This window comes from Vombatus ursinus, unplaced genomic scaffold, assembly GCF_900497805.2.
Source record: "Vombatus ursinus unplaced genomic scaffold, bare-nosed wombat genome assembly UNPS02014778.1, whole genome shotgun sequence".
NCBI lineage: Eukaryota > Metazoa > Chordata > Mammalia > Diprotodontia > Vombatidae > Vombatus > Vombatus ursinus.
This window is the reverse complement of record NW_020954556.1, coordinates 43,256,467-43,276,640: the sequence shown is the minus strand read 5'-3', so window position 1 is coordinate 43,276,640 and position 20,174 is coordinate 43,256,467. Positions and strand designations below refer to the sequence as shown.

The following is a 20,174-nucleotide window of genomic DNA, read 5'->3' as shown; positions in this document are numbered from 1 at the left end:
AGTTCAAATCTGACCTCAGACTCTTACTGTCTGTGTGATCCTGGGCAGATCACTCTTTGTACTCTTTGCCTCAGTTTCCTCTTCTGTAAAATGGAGATACTAAATGTACCTTTCAGGATTGTTGTAAGGATAAAGTGAGATAACATCTGTGTAATACTTTTCACACTTTACAACTCTATATAAATTCTAGATACTCTTATTAGTCATTACTGTAATCACCTCACTTCTCTAATATACTAGGTCTGTATAGAAACATTCTGCACTTGAATTTCTTTGCAATACTGAGTATCATTGTTTGCAAGAGTTTTCTTTCTTGGGATGGATTTCAGTGACTGAAATTAATACTGACAAAGTAGTATATGGGGGCAGCTAGGTGGCACAGTGAATAGAAGACTCATCTTCCTGAGTTCAAATCTGGTCTCAGACACTTACTAGCTGTGTGACCCTGGGCAAGTCATTTAACCCTGTTTGTCTCAGTTTCCTCATCTATAAAATGAGCTGGAGAAGGAAATGGCAAACCACTCCAGTATGTTTGCCAAGAAAACCCCTAATGGGATCACGAAGGGTTGGGCACAACTGAAAAACCGACTGAATAGCAACAACAAAAAGTAGCATTTGAAGCTCTCTTTCTCCCTGCAAAGGACAACCAGTTGATAACACTGGTTGGGGGCCAAAACTGCTTTAAATCTGGTGATGACAAAAGGTTCAAAAGTGGAGCCTCTCAGTAGTTATCTTTGTACATACATAGATATGCCTTGCATGAAGCAGGTCCTCATTTAAAGATTGTTAAATCGGAGGGTGGTGGGGAAAAACAAAGGAGTTGAGGGTATATTTGTTTTCCTTTGCAATAGAGAAGACCTGAATTCATTATTCCCCACCACCTTCTTCTGCAGTGTCTGAATAAATGGAAATAACCCAAGGGGAAGTATGCCAGGCTTCCTTAAGGAGCTTCTCGACATTACAACATAGGAACAGGGCCTTCAAAAAGTCTGACAGGTCCAGAACTGACATCCACCAGTGAGCGACTTAGACAAGATGCTGCCCTTTTTAATCTTCATCGGAGAGCAGCTGCGCCTCTCTAGGATATAATGTTTCTTCTTGTCCGGCAACGGAACAGGCCTGCCAGTCAGCCAGGGGTGGCTGATAAATGAAAAAAAAAGTCTCCATGAGAAGCCAGCTGACCTGAAACCCTTATTTTTTTCTACAGCTGGAAGTCCTCCAGTGCTTGGCATGACTATTGAAGGAAAGGAATAAATAGCAGGGGAATTTGGAGGAGCAGTCTGCATTACTGTCATCATTAAATGGTACTGGTTAAACATTCATTTGTATGGGATGCTAGGATAACTGCTTGATGATATTACTTTGAGGAATGCTAAACAAAGACCAGGGGTTCTGTTGGCGACAAATATGCATAACAAAAAGCAGAAGTTTTGAATAAAGGATCTAAAGTGGAGGCCAGTATCCCAGCTGGCTGCACCTGGCATTTATTTTCTTGCCATCAGCTCCATGTCAATTAGGATCATTATGGGGGCTAAAGGGCAAAAGGGCAGTTCAGGGTAGGATACGAGGAGATGACCCGCAGGTATGAGGCAATCAATGCTTGCCCAGGAGGAACCCAATGGACAATCGAGAAAAGCCAAGAGCAGCACAGTGACATAATCAGATGACAATCAAGCCTCAGCAGCATCAGAAGGGTCAATTGCCTCAGTCCTGGGTATGCCCTGGTCACATGTGTCCCTAGAATGTGTTTTTCTTTGTGTATATTTCCTGATCATGCATGCTCCTCACATCAGTTGTGTGGTAACCTGTGGGTGAGTATATATGCCTGTGAGTATGAAAGCAGAGGAGTGGAACTTTTCTTGTCACCATATTTGTAGTGCAGTTCGATTAAACTTTTTTGTTTCTAATTAATTTGTCTTTTTTGGCTCACTTTGTAGAACTAAACATATTGGTAGGGGTTTATGAGTTATGGTTTTGAGTGGGTACCCCAACTTTTGGGTAATTTGAAGGGGACCCTAGGTACTATATTTACAATGCTAGTGAAAAAAGATGCTTACACCCACTGGATTTTACATTCCAAAAGCTTCTACAACTTTATAACCTGCCTTCACTTATCATCCAGCCCCTGGTTTGTACTCATTTGGGCATGAATAATGGATCTAACACAGCAATTTTATTATCGGCTAATACTCTTCAAGCCATGACAGTCAATAGAATCATAGAATTTGAGGGCTGGGTCTTTAGAAACCATCTAACACAATTCTCTTATTGATCACAATATTGAGGTTCAGATGGGATTAAGTGATTTCCCTAAGGCCACATGGCTATATAGAAGCAGGCTTGGGGCTGGAATCTAGCTATCCTGATTCAGAGTTCAATGCTTTTCCCATTATACCACTGTCATCTCATGCCAGTATTTTGTTCCTCACTGAGTCCCAAGGGATTATGGATGATAGATTAAGTTGGTTCAACTCTAACACTGATTCTCTATCCTGCTTATTCCATGATCCCAGTGCCACGACATTATCCTCTGACTGCTAAAAGTTCTCTACCTATAACAAGCATCAGAGTTCTGATGTCTCTAAAAATAAATGCTTCCATGTCCTCAAATTACCACTCACTCCTTTTTCTTCTCCAATACCATCATCATCATCATCATCAATATGTCCTTTTCTTCCATATATCTCACCTAGGAATTAGGGAAATTAATCTAATTGTGTGACCTTGAGCAAATCTCTTAACATTTTTGACTTTCACTTTTCTCATCCCCAAAAGGAGGGGCTAGACTGGACAACTTAACATTGCTTTCAGATCTAGCAATCTATAAATCCTCTAAACTTGATTTATTAAATGCCTATAATGAGCTAGCCACTCAGAGGGTACAGAAGTTTCAGATAAAATCTCTCTAACCTCAAGGAATTTATAATTTAGTTTGGAAGAAATACATCTGCAATAAATTAGAGCCAAAATATTTAAATACCAAAAAAATAAGGTTATGCTATAAGACATCATATGATCAACTGCCAACTACATTGAACAGACCATAATTGCCATAGGATTTCAGAGAATAGAGAGCTGATGCAGCAGATAAGGTTTTGCATAACAGGTGAGATTTCAAAAGGTTCTTCAAAGATGAGTAGGATGTAGGTACAAGGAAATAAACAGGGAGAAAAGGCCTGGGTGGAGAATTTTTAAAATCAACCAAGCTATAAAGGACTAATAGCCTCCACTTAATGCTTTTTGGGAAGTTTGCTGCTGCCTTGCATATGCAAAGACCCCAGACTCTTATGAAATAATTGTGTTCTGTTCTAACTCTGTTGAAGAATAGAGTACATTATTATAATGGTACATTTTTGACTGACAAAGGAAGCCAAAACCCAAGTACCCTGCCAGGCAAGCCAATTAACTAACACGACTAGGAAGTGCCAAGCTTGCTAGGATGAGACAATGTCAGTTCATGGCTGACATTTCAGATCATAGCTGAACTCCTCATGTACAGCAGTAAGTCCCCTATTTCCAACTTGAATAGATTCTTATACCAAGCAATGGTGATGTTAGGCATGGAAGACTGGTCGTCCACAGCAGATATCCCAAAAACATCTTGGAAGAAATTGTGAAACATTATGACTAAATACCTAATTGCTTAAGAAATGTCTCTTCTCTTGCCCTCTTCTTATGGGGATCCATGTTATTGAATTGATTATACATTTATTAAAATATTTGAAGTAATGCTACCCATTTGCTACTAAAAGACAGAGATTTGGTTTTGGATATTATCCCATCAACTTAAGAAGTGAAAAAGAATATGAATTTTGTGATTCATGTCCTGTCTTCAACAAGCTGTGATTTTCCCTAAAGACACCCCCCCACACACACATATACACACCCCCCCCACCAGCCTTTATGCATGTAGGATTCCTAGTATATATAAAAAAGTAGCAACAAAAGATGAGAAGCAGAAAGGATGAGGAGATAAGAAAACATGGGACCTAGTCTGATAAATTAAAGGTCACATTCTTTTATCAAGCATTCTAAAGAGCCCCTTTCTACTGCCTGTGTTAGTATTTAATGTAGATGAACTGTATGGTTGCTACAAAAAAAAAAGAATAAGGTAATTGTAGACATCACCAAATTATCACAATAAAAACAAATGACTTCTAAGAACAGCATCATATGCCCATTATTTTTCAGGTGGTACTCTGCTATTTCCAAGGCAAAAGAATCTTGAATATTTTCTAGATTGTCATGTCACAATATATATTTCTTTTTCATCTGTATGATGAAAATACTTTTAAGGAATTTAGCTAGATGGTAACCGAGTTTTTCTTTCCATTTCTCATTTCTGAAAAGTAGAGACTTATGTCTCCCACTTAGGATTTTCATCTCCTTATTTTTCAAAATTGCCTTGATTTTGAAATTATTACTATTAAATCTGTTGTTATAATTCTCCTTAGACCCAGAGGGAAGAACGGGATAGAAGTGGCAATGAGCATGGGATAGAAGTGGCAATGAAGCAGATTTAGGCTACATTGTAGCTTGCTAGCCATTTTTGGTAGGATCCCTTTGGCAAACCACGGACTTCTTCTCAGGATAATGTTTTAAATGCATATTAATAAAACACAGAGGATTGCAAAGGAAAACAAAGGTTAGTAAAAGTGAAGATTTTATTTTCTCTGGTGAAGTTGACTATGGGAAATCTACCCATAGACTGTGCATCCCAGGCTAAGTAACCCTGGACTCAGAAAAGCTTCCTAAATGTTAAAGCTATGCAAAAGTAAAACAGGCTGCCTCAGAAGGTAGTAAGTTTTCTTTCATTCAGGAGTCTTTTAGAAAAGACTATATCACTAACCTCACTGTTACGGTCAAAAGGGAATTCTGGTTCAGATATGGGTTGGGCTAGCCAGTCTCTGAGATCCCTTCCAACTCTGAGACTCTATGCCAATTGTAATAATTTGTACAAAAGAAAACATATTTATCACTACTATGTAGACTGGCATAGCCCTGAGATAGTACTACTAATATTCATTATTTCTCATTGACTAAGAGCTTGTTCATACCTTTTCAGTCAAGAGAAAGAAACCTGTCAATCCTATGAAGGCACAATCATCATATATAGGCTGGTAGATGGTATATGGGCCAGAGCGCTGGACTTACAGTCAGAAAGACCTGAGGTCAAATCCTGATTCAGACACTTACTGGTTGTGTGACATTAGGCAAGTCATTTAACTTTCCTCAGCCTCAATTTCCTTAGCTGTAAAATGGGAAAAATAATAGCACCAAACCCCCAGGGTTGTGAAAATCAAATGAGATAAAATACGTAAAGCACTTCACAAACATTAGAATGATATATAAATGCTAGCTACTATTACATTGGTATGGTAGATGACTGGGGTTCTTTCAGGCTATGCCAGAGGAGCATAATCTTTGGCAGTTTCTACCACGTGAGGAAGCCTTGAAGTTTAGTCCTAGCAACAAAATATGTCTACTTCCCATGAACCACACTAAATAATAGAAAGAGGCTTCATCAAGAGGCTTACCACTAGGTAATAAATTCATTGGTCAAGTTACCCATGAAATAAATAGAAATACAAAATGACCACCAGTCTCATGACAGTAGCAGAGAGGAGGAGAAGGTGGCAGAGGATGCTAAAAAACAGAATTTTTAGGCTGCTTATGGAAGGACAAGGCCAAGAGTTGAATAGGATTGGGAGGCACATTAATAGCTGAGATTTGCATTGTTGGAGGGAATATTCACCAAGATCCATTCAAGAACCTGAGTATTATATAAATAAGGCACTGTGCCAAGACACAATCCAAATGACGAGACCAAAATACCCATCCTCAAGAAGCTTGCTTTCTACCAGGGGAGGTAGTAATACAAGCACTCCATGTTTAGAAGCACAAAACGCTTGACACATATGAACCTCAGGCCACTTTGTGAACCAGTTACTATTACCATTTCATTTCATAAGTGAGGAAACTGAAACTCAGGAAAGTGAAGTGACCTGCTAGTAAGTGACATAGCTAGTAAATGTCAGAAACAGAATTTGAACCTAAGGCTCCTAAACTCTAAAACACTATCTACCACATTATCCTGCTGCAGCAACTCATACACAGATTATACAGACACTTTGGTTTAGCTGTTGCTTATACTGCTGAATCTGATTACCTTTAGAATTTGCTAAAGCAATAACTACTTTTATTACTTTTCTAGATCAATTCAATTGATACAGATTTTCATTTAGAACTTTGGTATGTTCTTTTATTTTAGTGAAATTTGTTTCAAACAACAGGGATCTTATCTGGAGGTGCATGTCCACATAGATTCACCTGGGATAATTTCCCAAATATTATATAAGTAGCGATATATAAATCAAAGGTGAAGTGGAAAAAACAGTGGATTTGAAATCAAGACATCTGGGCACAAGTCCTAGCCTAGCCACTTAACCTCAGGCCAGTCACTTTTCCTCTCCAAACCTGTTTTATCATCTATGAAATGGGTATAATAACAATTCCTTTAACAATAATGTTGGTTTGAGGAAAGTGCTTTATAAACCTGAAAACACGATATATAAGTTATTATCAGAAAATGTTTCTCATAACAGTACCTAAGCATTTGGAAAAGAATGAGAAAAGTGACCTATTTGCTTCCCCACAGATAAACAAAATTAAAAAACTAATGCCTTGAAGCACCTAAGTCTGAGTACAGACACATCACAAGACAATCAAAAAGGAGGTCATGATTGCTCACCAATGGGAAGGCATCCACCCAGACAGAAAAGGAAAGAGTCTAACTGTGTTCCCTATCTGCAGAGTGGTGACGAGGGCTGCTGCCAGACAAGGAAAGCTTTAGCATCTCAGGGAAGTCTCCAAGTGGCATTTCAACCTATTTCTTTATGCCTCGAAGATACCGACTTGGAATGGGATAGTTTACATTGTCCATGTTGACTCTTTCTTAAAGCTCGTGGCAAAGGATGGCCACAGAAACTGTAAATAACCGAAATTGATGTTTGGTGGCCCGAATGCCAGGGCAGTTCCTTCATCTGTAAAATGAGGGGGTCAGGCTAGATGAGTTCTGAAGGCCCTTCTAGCTATAACATCCCATGAATCTATGATTACTTTAAGACTATGCTACCCCAGTAAACAGTCCTGTGCAATGACCGTAGACTCAAAATGGATTTCCTGTTAGTTCCTTACAGTTAAAACTGTCAATTTTCCTAACTCTGTGCAGCCTTTCAAAATAGAAGTGGTCTCCTTTATATGCTCTTGTTCTCCATTCAGTATCACCATGCAAAGGCAATAACTTTACAACAAAGTTTAAGCTTCATCTGTGAAGATCTTTATCATTAAACCGTTATATTTAATGTTGCACGCTCATCTCTTTCAAGTCACAGTGGGAACAAGCACATGTCTCCTATACCATCTCACCCACACATGCATGCTGATTTCATTCTTATCCATCCACCCAAAAGCCTATTGTTAACTATAGCAGAAAAATCCAAGGAAAATACAGAGAGGCAGATTACATTCTAGGTGATTTCAGTCTTCTAAAAATATCATCAAGCAAAATGGAAAATTAGAGGGGGCAGAATGACATATCTGAAGAAGAGATTTTTCTTCACTTTCTTCCATTTAAGTTCTTGAAATCTACCTAACAGATAAGGGCAAGACTACAAAATCATTGGGGGATTTGAAGTCATCCTAATATAAGCAGATATATCCCACTAGCACCTTCTGCCAGAAGTTCACATGGGTGGACAGCCTGCTACCTGCTTCTCCTTTCACAAACACCTTCTTGTGCTTACTGTGGCTAGGTAATACAGTGATAGAGCACCAGGCCTGGAGTTAGGAAGATCTAAGTACAAAACTGGCCTCAGATACGTACTAGTGGTGTGACTCTGGGCAAGTCACTTAATCTCTGATTGCCTCAGTTTCTTCATCTGTAAAATGGGGATAATAGTATCACCTACTCCCAATGTTGTTGTCAAAACCAAATGAGATAATCATTGTAAGGTTTTTAGCTCAGTGTCTGGCAAACAGTAAGTGCTATATACATGTTACTTTTAATTTTACTGTTATTATTAGTAATAATAATATTACTACTCAATGGCTTTGTGACTATTCAATGAGTTCAGACTCTGGGCATAGACTAACAGAATTTTACACCTTTATTCAGGTGGCTGACCAGAGATACTTTGAAATAGCTGCGTGTTACAGTAGATAGCGCTGAGGTTGGAGTTAGGAAGACCTACGTTCAAATCCTGCCTCAGACACTCACTATGTGACTGAACAACTTAATTATTTTCTCTTCACTTCAGTTTCCTCAAGTCTGAAACAGGATCAAAATAGCACCTACCTTCCAAGGCTATTGTGAGGATCAAATGAAATAATATTTGTAAAGTGCTTACAGCACAGTGCCTGGAAAGGTGCTAAATAAATTCTTATTTCCTTCTCTTTCTTTTCTCAGAGACATTCTTCCTGAGAACCTATAGGATATCCCCAGTTACCATGTTTGTACCATGCTGGCATACTTACAAAAACGATGTTGTTATTACCAATTGAAACTTTCTCTTGGTGACAATGTAGACAAAACTGACAATTTCCAGGAAAGAATTAGTTCACTGAGTGTCATGGAAACTGATTCTGTTAAATTTGCAATTTCCCTAAATACTTTACTTTCAAATTCAAACCCTCAAGATTTTCAAACATGTAGAGTAAGCATGGTGTAGCGGTTTTTGTCGTCTGTAGTCTTGTGTTGAAATCTTAATGTCCCTTGTGACCTAAAGCAGTAAGTTAACTTATAAGGGACCTCAGTTTCATCATCTGTAAAATGAAAAAAAAATCGAACCACAAGGTTCTTTCAAACTCAAAATTTATGATCTTATAAAGAAATAGGAAAGGAATCAGGACATTCTAAATCCAGAAAGGTAAAACAAACAAACAAACAAAGAAAAAAACCAAATGAATGTTATACTATCTCTATTGCTTTTTACTTGTTTTTCCAGTAGTGAGGATTGTTTCATGACAATCTACCCACCTTTGTTTACCTGATCTTTCTTGTAGCCATGGACATCTACTGGCAAGGTAACTGGCCACAATTAAGAATCCTTAATCACTAATTTGTGGTCAAGGGATAGAGGGAAGCCAAATTGCCCATATAATCTCACCTTTGTTGACAATAAGATCTTATAGGACTTACAGGACTCTTAAATTCCTCATACTAACTTCAGTACCTCAAGAATCTGAAATTTCAATGATTCACAAGAGCAAAGAATTAAAGATTTGGAGCTGGAAGGGTCATTGAGTCTAACTGCTTTCATTTTCCTGATGAGAAATCTGAAGCAGAGTGAAGTTAAGTGAGATGTCCAGAGTTACCCAGCTAGTAAGTGTCAGATTTGTTATTCAGTTTTCAGTCATGTCTGACATTTCGTGACCTCATTTGGGGTTTTCTTGGCAAGGATACTGCAATGGTTTCCCATTTCCTTCTCCAGCTCATTTTGCAAATGAAGAAACTGAGGCAAATAGGGTTAAGTGATTTGTCCAGGGTCACACAGCTAGTAGAGACCAGATTTGAAAGCACAAAGATAAGTCTTCCTGACTCCAGGCCCTGTACTCCACTTGACTCCAAGTCAAGAACTCTATTTGCTATACCAATGAAGACTGCAAACTCTCTACATCATAGTAGGGCGTCTACATCAGTTATTGTAGGTAAAAAAGTAACTCTTTGGCAGTCAATTCTCTGACAATAAGCCTTTCTGAACTTAGCTGTTCTGGTCCTTAGGTAACAGATATGTAGTCTGTCACTGAATCCTCTCTGCCTTCATCTGGACCTTTCCTTTGGTCTTGTCATATTCTAACCTGTATCATATAATATTTGTGTCCATGTCGTAGCATCATAGCCTCTTCAATTACACTATCAGCTCTTTGAGGGCAGCCCCTGTTGATTCATCACTGATAGACTAGCATTTAGCTCATTATTTTATACATAGGTGACTAATAAATGTGAGTTGAACTGAACTGAATTGGGGGAACCTGCCCAAATTTTCACTTGCCAGGTATGATCCTCAAGAAAACAGAGTCATGTCCAAACTGACCCATTTATACCCAGTTTGTCATCTTCTTCTTTTCTTTTCTTTTCTTTTTTTTAGGCAATTGGGGTTAAGTGACTTGCCCAAGGTCACACAGTTAGTAAGTGTCAAGTGGTTGGTCTGAGGCTGGATTTGAACTCAAGTCCTCCTGACTTCCAGGCTGGTGCTCTATTCACTGTGCCACATAGCTGCCCCCAAGTTTGTCATCTTCCTAAGCAGACCATAGCATTGGTAGGGAATAAGTGTCATTTACCATAGAACAACTTCTCAGATAACTAAAATTCATTTAAAAATGAATTTTTACTCACATCAGCTCAATTCCTTGAAATTAAAGGAATAGGAACATGTTTAGTTGCTAATTACTTTAAGACATCTAAAAATGTATAGTGTGGTAAAAGCATTTTTATCTAGTGGATAGTAATGTTAAAAATACATGACTATTGAAAGCATTAATTCTAGAAATGGCAAAAATACATTTGAAAATCTTTCACTTTGCTATGAATTTTAGTTTTCTGTATTGCAATCCAGCTGGCATATTTATAAAAACTAAGTACCCTAATCTACTCTTTTGCAATACTTAAATTAAATATATAAATTATTAATCTTTGGCTCTAAATTACATATATATTTTATAAATTTATTCATCTACATACAACTTTTCTAAAGGAACTGCCTGACCTTTCATATAAGAAAATGAAATACACTTAAACTAAAGAAATTATGTGGCATTACCATTTTCCTTGCCTTGTGATTCCAAGGAGCTTCATTACCACAAAGGACTGCAGCATTATTAAAAATTTAGTATTAGATTTTTAATTTATTTAAGGAGGCTTAGTACTGAAAGCATAATATAAAACAAATTCCTACTTATGTTAATGATTAAATAATGTGATTTTCTCTCAGTGGAATATGTTAATGTTTTCTTCAATTTAATATCACAGAATTTCAGAGTTGGAGGGATCCTCAGAGACCATGTAACCCAATCCATAACTAGACAAGAATCCCTCCAACAATACAGCCAACAATGGTCATCCAGCCTTTGTTTGAATATTGTGAGGAGGAAGGACCTGCTACTTTTTTTTTTCCACCTTGAGACATGTATAATTCATGGGAAATTCTCCTTTCTAGCAAGTTTAAATTTGACTCTTGTCAATTTCCATCCATTGCCATTAGTTCTGCCTTCTAGAGGCATCCATTGTAACATGCAACAAATCCCCCAACAATCTTCTTTTTCTTTAGATCAAACATGCCCAATTCCTTCAGTCCGTCTTCATTAATCTATCCTCACATGGCATGATCAAGAGGTCTTTCACCATCCAATCATTATTGGATAATTTTTAGCTTATCATTTGTCCTTCCTAAAATGTGTTGCCCAGAATGGAATAGAATACCATAGAAATTGCAAGACAAAGGAAAAATATAGCGAAACCATCTTGAGTGTTGGATACTGTGACTTTTTTTACTAAGACTCTCTTCATGTAGCCTTGGGTTACATTACCTTTTGAGGGCTACTATTGATTCATGCTGAGTTTTCATTCCACTAAAGCCTTAAGATCTTTGAGCAGTTAACTAGTGTTTAACAGTATAACCAATCTGTGTTTGTGAAGTTAGTTTCTAAAAGCCAAGTGTAAAACTTTATGTTCATCACTATTAAATTTATCTCTTTACATTCTAGCCCATTGACATATTTTGGGATCCTGTTGTCCGTTGTATTAGTTATCCCTTCAAGCTTTATGTTATTGGCAAGTTTGATGAGTAGGATGCCCATGCATTTATTTAAATCACTGCTACAATTGTTAAACAGCATCAGACAAGGACAGATCCCTGAGGCACTTCATGAGAGACTTTGCCTCAATCTGAAATTAAACCATTAATGACTTTTGAGGTCTGGCTATTCAACCATTCAGCCAGTTCCTAATCCACTGAAATTAACTATTGTCTAATCTATATCTTTCCATCTTGTCCACAAGCATAACATGGAAGAATTTGTGAAATGCTTTGCTAAAATCTCATAAATTATACCTAGCTAATTCTCCTGAGTTATCACTCTAGTAGCAAGTACTCTATAATAAATGGAAAAGAGGTTATGACTTGCTCTTAATGAAGTCATGGTAGCACTTTGTGATTAATGGAATCCCTTTAATAATGTACCAGAATTCTATCAGGAATCAAAATTAAGCTCATTGCCCCATAGTTTTCCAACTCTGTCCTCTCTTCTTTTTTGAAAATTGGGATATTTGCCCACCTCCAGTCCAACTGCCCCTTTCTGATTCCATATATTTTTTCAGATATCTTAAAGTGAACTGATAGTAGTTCAGAAATCAAATCCAACACTTATTTTTATTAAATATACCAAAGCTCACTTCTAAAACTCTCAAAAAAGTTCCGAGTCACTAAGGAGACTTACATTTACATGTACAACTTCTATTCTAAGGAGTTATTTACCTGAGGGATTTGTTTGTTTCTTAAAGAACAAAAAGGAGAAAAAATTGTCAGACAACCATTAGCCTTTTTCTTTTTCTGGAATAGACATGCAAAGAGAAACATAATAATAATTAAAAACATTTTCACCATTCATTTAGAATGTTATTATGGGAAACAGTCACTCCCTAGGCTCAAACAGTGAAACAAAAAAGCAAAATACGTAACACCTTCTTCAAATTCACTCCTATGGCCCTGAATTTCAGGACTGTTTGTGGCTATGTTAACTTGTTTAAGACACAAGTGTGCACGCATATTGACCTGACTCTCATATATAGCCAATCCATCCATAAATCACCTCCCCCACTGTCCTCCACACTCTATCATCAAAACGAAGCAATTCTATTGAATCTCCTCCCCACTTCCCAAATTTCACTGAGATTCATGTTTTGTGAGGACATATTTGAGAGATGTTGCAAAGGTGAAAGAATCTTTGTGTGGTGCCTAGTACAAAGAACTTAATAAGGGCTTTAGCCATTTAGCTACAATAATGATAATAATAATAATAATAGCTAGCATTTATATAGAGCTTTAAATTTGGCAAAAGTTATACAAATATTATTTATTTCAATCTTTAAAACAACACTGAGGTACAGGTAGCCACTATTACTATCTTTATTTTTAAAATGGGCAGTTATCTGTGTGACCCTGGGCAAGTTACTTAACTGTTTGTCTCAGTTCCTCACCTATAAAATGAGCTGGAAAAGGAAATGGCAAGCTATTTTAGTATCTTTGCCAAGAAAACCCCAAGTGGGGTCACAAAGAGTCGAACACAACTGAAAACAACTGAACAACAAAAAATTTTAAATGAGGAAATTGAGGCAGACACAGGTTAAAGGTTGCCTGGAGTCACACAGCTAATCCATGTCTAAGGCAGGATTTGAACTCAGGTCCAAATGCAGTGCTCTATCCACTGCACCACCTGCTGCCTCTATCTATCTATTTATCTATCCACCTATCTATCTAACCATCTATCTAATTTATCTATCCATCTATCAATATCCATTTCCATATTATCCAATAAATATTATTAGATATAAAATAAGACTAACAATGGTGACACAAGATTTAGAAGAAGGAAATTTAAAAGGTAGGCACGATCCCCCCAAAGCAAACTCTTCCAATTCTAGCTTTCACACTAAACGAAAAAAAAAATAACATAAGAGAGATGCATAGTGGAGAAAACAAATTTTAAAACAGTGAATTTACCTCATTGTGGAAATATGAATCATAGAAATTCAGAGATGAACTTCCAAAAAGAAAGGTAGCAAATATTAAGGAGTGACAGCATCTTATTATACCTCTAATTTTCCTTTAATCAAATCCACTTCTTCTTCTAGTAGGTAATTAAGATGTCAAAAGGTTTGAGTAGCAAAGTGATTTGGTAAAAGCAGTGGTTTTGAGGAAGATTAATTAGATGACATGCAGGATAGATTGGATTGGGGAAGGACTGGGCAAATGGAATTTCTGGTAATAAGGAACTTCATTTAAAGGGACTCCATAAAGTGGAGGCAGTTCATTAAACAAGTGAAAGGTAGAAAATTTAAGGAAGAATCAATAGGATTTGGTGAATGAAGCATGAGGAAGAAAGAGGAGTCCAAGATGACTGAGATTTTGAGCCTGAATGATGACAACTTTAAAAGAAATTGAGAAGTAGAAAGGAAAGCTAGTTTTGAGAGGAAATGAGTTCAGTTTTAGACATTTTAAGTCGGAGGCAATAATGGGTAACCAAATGTAAATGTTTGGCATGGATTGGAGGTTAAGAACTATAGGTTGGGAAAGTCACCTCATAGAAGTGACAATACTTGTTCCCCACTCAATGAGGTCTTCTTTAAGTAGAAAATATTGGGTTCATTAGAGAGTTAATCAGTACTACATTTCTCCCCTTCGAGGTACCCAGGTTAGAATGACAGCCCCTTTTCTTGCTTTCCCTTGAATGATTTATCTAATCCATTTTGTTTCTTTAAGTTCACCATGCTGGTTTCTTCTATCCCCTCTTCTCCACCAATCAACGTCTATTACTTCCTTAGTGAGCTGGCACAAACTTTTCATTTTCCAAGAGTCATTTCTCATATCAATGTTCGATACTCTCTACCCTTTAGCATGTATGTGTGGGTAGAGTTGTTCTTATATCATCTTATATTTGTTCACCTGTTGCTTTTCAGTGCTTCCTAGTTACTTCATTCTGTCTTGACTGTACATTCCTGGAGAATAGGAACCATGTATTTTTCATATTTTATATAAATAAATACATATGTGTGTGCACATGTGTGTAGACACATATATATGCATGTACACGCATATGCTGAAGGGACCTTAGAAACCTTTTAGTTCAAACTCCTCATTTAATGGATGAGGAAACTGAGTCACAAAGTGGTTATGGAAGAATTTGATCCCAGTCCAGCACACCAGTGGTATCCAACTTAAATAGAAATGAATCCCTGCTAGCCACACATTGACTTAGAAAACCACAATTTAGCATTATCTATGTTGCACTGTATTTTTATTTATTTTGTTAAACATTTCAAATTAGGTTTTAATCTGGTTCCAGCTGCATTCACAAGTGCCCCATAGGCCTCTTTATTACACTATCCACTATAACATGTTGCTTTTTTTCTCCTACAGAAAGCTTCCCCTGAACACTCTGCTCCCCATTTGTTCCTGCTCTCACCTCCCCCTTAACTCTCCTGTACTAAACTTGTTTATATTCATGCTATATCTCCCTCAGGATAATGTAAGCTCCTTAAGAGCAGGCACTATATTTAATATTGGTCTTTGTATCCCCAGTGTCCACAAGAATGCCTTGAATATTATAGGCACATAATAAAATCTGTTATATTGCATTGCATTCTTTATCCTACAGAGTACTTAACATTTGGCCAGGTACACAGGAGTTCAATAAATACTTGTTGATTGAGAATGCCTCACAGTTTCTCTCCTCTCTTGCATATAATTTCATCTATCTTGAATTCTGAGCCTGAAGGGGAGAAGTCTTACTTTTGAAAGAAATGAAGTAGTTAATCTAAACTATAGGTTTGTCAAATACTTGTAACATTTTGTTATTTTTACACCAGAGTCTCTGCTCTCCCCCCCCCACCTCCTCCATTTCTGATTACTTTAGTTCCATGAACATATTCTAATCATAAGGTATGGTGAAGATTTATAAAACAAAATCTTTAGCCTGAGTGTAAGAATAACTTTGAATCCAAAAATAAGTTTGCAATTTAAGAAACTGATTATATGAGGGAGAAAATTAAACATGAGATATGTAAGTGACCAAGATACAACAATGATATTCTAAAATAATATTTTGAGAAGAAAAAATTATGAGCATCTCCAATATGACTAAGAATGTTGGAGAAGCAGCATGGTATGCTGGAAAAATAGTGGTCTAGGAAGCTGGACACCTGAGTTCAAAGTCCTGACTTGTTACTACCTCGCTATATGACCTTGGAAAAGTCTCAGCCTCTCTGGGCCTCCATTTCTGCAGCTGTAAAATGAGTAAGTTGTACTAACTAATCTCCAAGATCTCTTCCAGCCCTAAATTTTATGAATTTACCCTTCATTGAGACACTTTGCCCATGGTCCAGCATATTTTGATGGGATGGAACTCACTCACCTAAACAAGGACAGACTTCTCTCTTCTACAGAGCAGTGACTTACAGTTATGTTTACAATTCCTCCAAGCAGAACACATGCAAATTGTGGGTGTTGTTTTTGTTTGTTTCTTTAAGTCAGCATATTGCATTCTCTTACCCATATGGAATGGTCTCTCATGTATATCTAAATCCTATGCATTCTAAGGGCTTAGCTCCTCTTTAATACTGTCTTGATTATCATTCTGAGACTGTGTGGGTCAGTATAAAGAGGACTGGATTTAGAACTAGAGGAAATGAGTTTAAACACTGGTTCTGCCACTTATTACCTGTATGACTTTAGGCAAGTCATTTGACTCTCTGGGTGTTCCTCAACTGTAAAATGGACAGGATTGGAGCAAATGATTCTGAAGGCTCTTTCCATGTTTAAATCTATGACCTCTTCTAGACTTATGATCTCTTTCATCCATTTCATGTTATTCTTGTAGAATCATGTCATCTCTTATTCCAGGTATAGGCCCCTCATCACTTTCCACCCAAACTGCTTCAGTAGTTTGATCATAGGTCTTTCCTCCTCCCCTCCAAAGTTTGTAACACTGTGAAATTTATCTTTTTTCTTGCTGTTCATAGCCCTTCAGGAACTGCCTGTTACCTAATAAAGTTAACAGTCCTTAGTGAGGCATTCAAGGTCCTTCATGGTCACACCTCACTCTGCCTTTCCATTATTATCTCACAACACCCCCCTCCATGTACTATATTTTCCAGCCAAACTGGACTCTTTGCCATCTCTCACACAAGTCCCAAACTTTTCTACTTTCATGGTTTTGCCTATGTTACTCATTATGATTGTTCTACAATTGTGATGCCCCCTCTTCCATTTTGTTTGTGAATGAGGATGATACTTGTACTACTGACCTCATAGCACTGTGAAGAAAGCTATTTAAAAACTTTCAGTGATGTGTGTGTACATATGTATACACTGTGTATATGATTATTATTATGAGGCAGCAGCAAATTCATTCAGAAATTCTTTTAAGAATTATTACATTATATATAATTCTTATTCTCTTACTTTCTTTGACTTAAAAATTTTAATGGGCTCTAAAAATGGCTTGGGCTTTGTTGAACTGGAACATAGCACTGCCATATTCCTCAGACACACCTGGATTCCTTTTACAGAGCTAATCTGATAGCTCTTACATCCATCAAAACACCAATGAAATTGGGCACAGGCTTGGTCCATTTAGCCAGAGAATCTAAACTTTCTACACATAATTTTGCTTTCATTGACTACCCTGTCTTCTTATTTTTTGGATTCTTCTTTTACCTATGAAGTATGCCATAGGCCAAGACTTCTCAATAGCTGAGCAGCAGGAATAATGAGAAGGTGAATTTACGACCACACCTGGACTTAGAAAATGCCCCAGTGAAGGTGACCCTGAAAAATTTTTATAACATCTTATCAAGTAGTTGACACTAGCTAGGAAAATGAAACTAAATGTTCTCTTCTTTCCTGTTATATATCTCATAAATCCAGTGGAAAAGCTTCATGGGGACTATATATGGTAATTTCTAGACAGACTAATGATAAGTTTAGTCTCTTTTGGATTTTCAATGGTAGCTTTAGGATTCAGGCTACTAGTTTAAGTGATAAGAGAACAAAAATATTTCTGTCCACATTTCTTAATACTGGGAAAGTTAAGATACCTATTTCCAGATTCAGCTTCTTTAATAAGAATAACTAGTATTTTTATAATATTTTATACATTTTGGGGCACTGTTGTACATCTTTTCTCTTTTGTACTTATCACACTTATAATACTTATTTTTATATGTCATTTCCTTTCTTAAATTATAAGATCTTTGATAGCAGGAATGATGTAATTTTTCATTTTAAATCCCTGGTATTTAGCATAGCACTCAATGTCTATGTGTGCTTGAATATATATATACATATATATCATATATAATATATATGTATGTATGTATGCATACACACACACACACACACTCACATACACACAAAGGCATCTAGGTGGTGCAGTGGATAAAGTGCTGGGCCTGGAATCAGGAAGACCTGAATTCAAATCCAGCCTCAGAAACTCATTAAGTGTATGACCCTGGGCAAGTAACCTAACCTTGTTTGCCTCAGTTTTCTCATCTGTAAAATGAGCTGGAGAAGGAAATGGCAAACCATTCCAGTGTCTTAACAACAACATTAATTATATATGTATATGTATGTATGTATATGTGTATATACACATGTATAAAACTATATATGAGGATTCAATTATATATAAACATATACATATACATGCATACATATGTATATGTGTATATACATACACACACACATATAAATATAAAGTTGAATCCTCATTCATCATCTATAAATTGAAGGAAGTGGACCAGATGGTCTCCTAGACCTTATGTATCTTGGAAGTTATTTTTCCTTTCCTTTCCCTTCCTTTTCTCTCTTCTTTTCTTCTCCTGGACCTGTTTTCAATTGGTATGGAGTCAATTCCCTCCACCAATATGGTCAGCACTTTACTCCGCAGCTTACAATAGCAGATAATTTCCTGGATCTTTGAGATGTTAAGTTATTTTCCCAGAGTTACATAGCCAGTATGTGGCAAAGAAAGGACTTAAACTTTGGTCTTCTAACTCCCAGGCCAGCTACAGAGCTCTATGCTATCTAGTGGAAACGATAGTGGGGAATTTCAAAACTGCTAATTTAATAGCTACTCATGTCCTAAGGCTACCATCCTCATAACTTGTGATGCAGTGCTAAGATAGTCTGAGAATTATATAGATGGGGTCTAAAAATATGCTGTTACATTTAAAAGACGTATGGTATACAATGCCAGTAATTTACCGTAGGTCAGGACAGTTCCATGAAAAATGTAAGTGCTCGATAGACATCTGTTGAACCTTGATAATATGAATTTCATTATTTGATATGAGAAAGCAAATTGACTATATGGAAGCCTCAGGATTTGGAATTTGTAATGCTATAAAAAACCTTGTCTCAGACACAGAAGGGACATGGGCTAAGAGAAAAAAGACTATGAAAGAACTCTTTCTGTTTAGAAATTACATACTTCAGTTATGGAATTCATAAATGTAAGGTGCAGATCCCTCTCTATTTGGTGACATGATTATTTTATGACCTCTTTCCCTTCTTCCTCTTCTCTGCCTACTTCTCTCCCCCTTGCCATATCATTGGATTTTGAAGTTTATTTTAGTCTAACTTTTAAAATTAAAGATAAATACAAATTCCTATACAGCACACTATTGTTAGCTGGTCTAAGAGACTGAAACCCAAAAAGATTAAGTGACTTTCCCAATGCTCCTCAGGAAATTAGTGGCAAAATGAGGACGAGAAAGAACTGAGTAGGTCTCCTGGCTCCATGTCTCCCTTATTTCCAGTACCACACATAGATTGTATTTGCTGCAGCAGAATCAATTCCAACATCAATTTACTCCCTAACCACAAAATAAAGAGTTCAGGTGAAGAATGGTCTAGAATTTCAGAAGTTCACTCTCGATTGTTTTCCACAGTTAATATTGAAAATCACTTCAAGAAGGAAAGTGTTCTTTGATAATTTAATAAGAATCTTATTTGGAAAGGAGTCAGAGGACTTGCGAAACTATTAAGAAAAAGATTCATCGCTTATGCTCGGAACATGATTGTTTCCATTTCCTTTGCTGAACATTAAATGCTATAAAGGCAAAAGACTCTTGGAAAGAATTGGCATAGATGGAAAATTGGAGCTTCCAAACTATAGAAATTACTAAAATAGACAAAACAGTGTTAAAAGATATTTGAAGTTTTCTAAAACTATTTTCCAGAGTGAACTTGAAAGTTTAGGTCCCAGTTAAATTTCTACTCTCTCTCATAGTATGCATGCAATAAATTTTTGTTTATCAATTTTGGAATAAAGGAAGTTATGGTATTAGTTGGTTCTCATTGTCTGGGGAATGGCTGACCAAACTGTGGAATACACAC

The 20,174-nt window shown here is 36.8% G+C and overlaps 1 protein-coding gene across 21 annotated transcripts in view; it reads right to left on the bottom strand.

Moving 5' to 3' along the window:
• Positions 1-20,174, bottom strand: part of NRXN1 (neurexin 1) — a 1,385,770-nt gene that overhangs the window by 194,622 nt on the left and 1,170,974 nt on the right. The window lies entirely within an intron of this gene.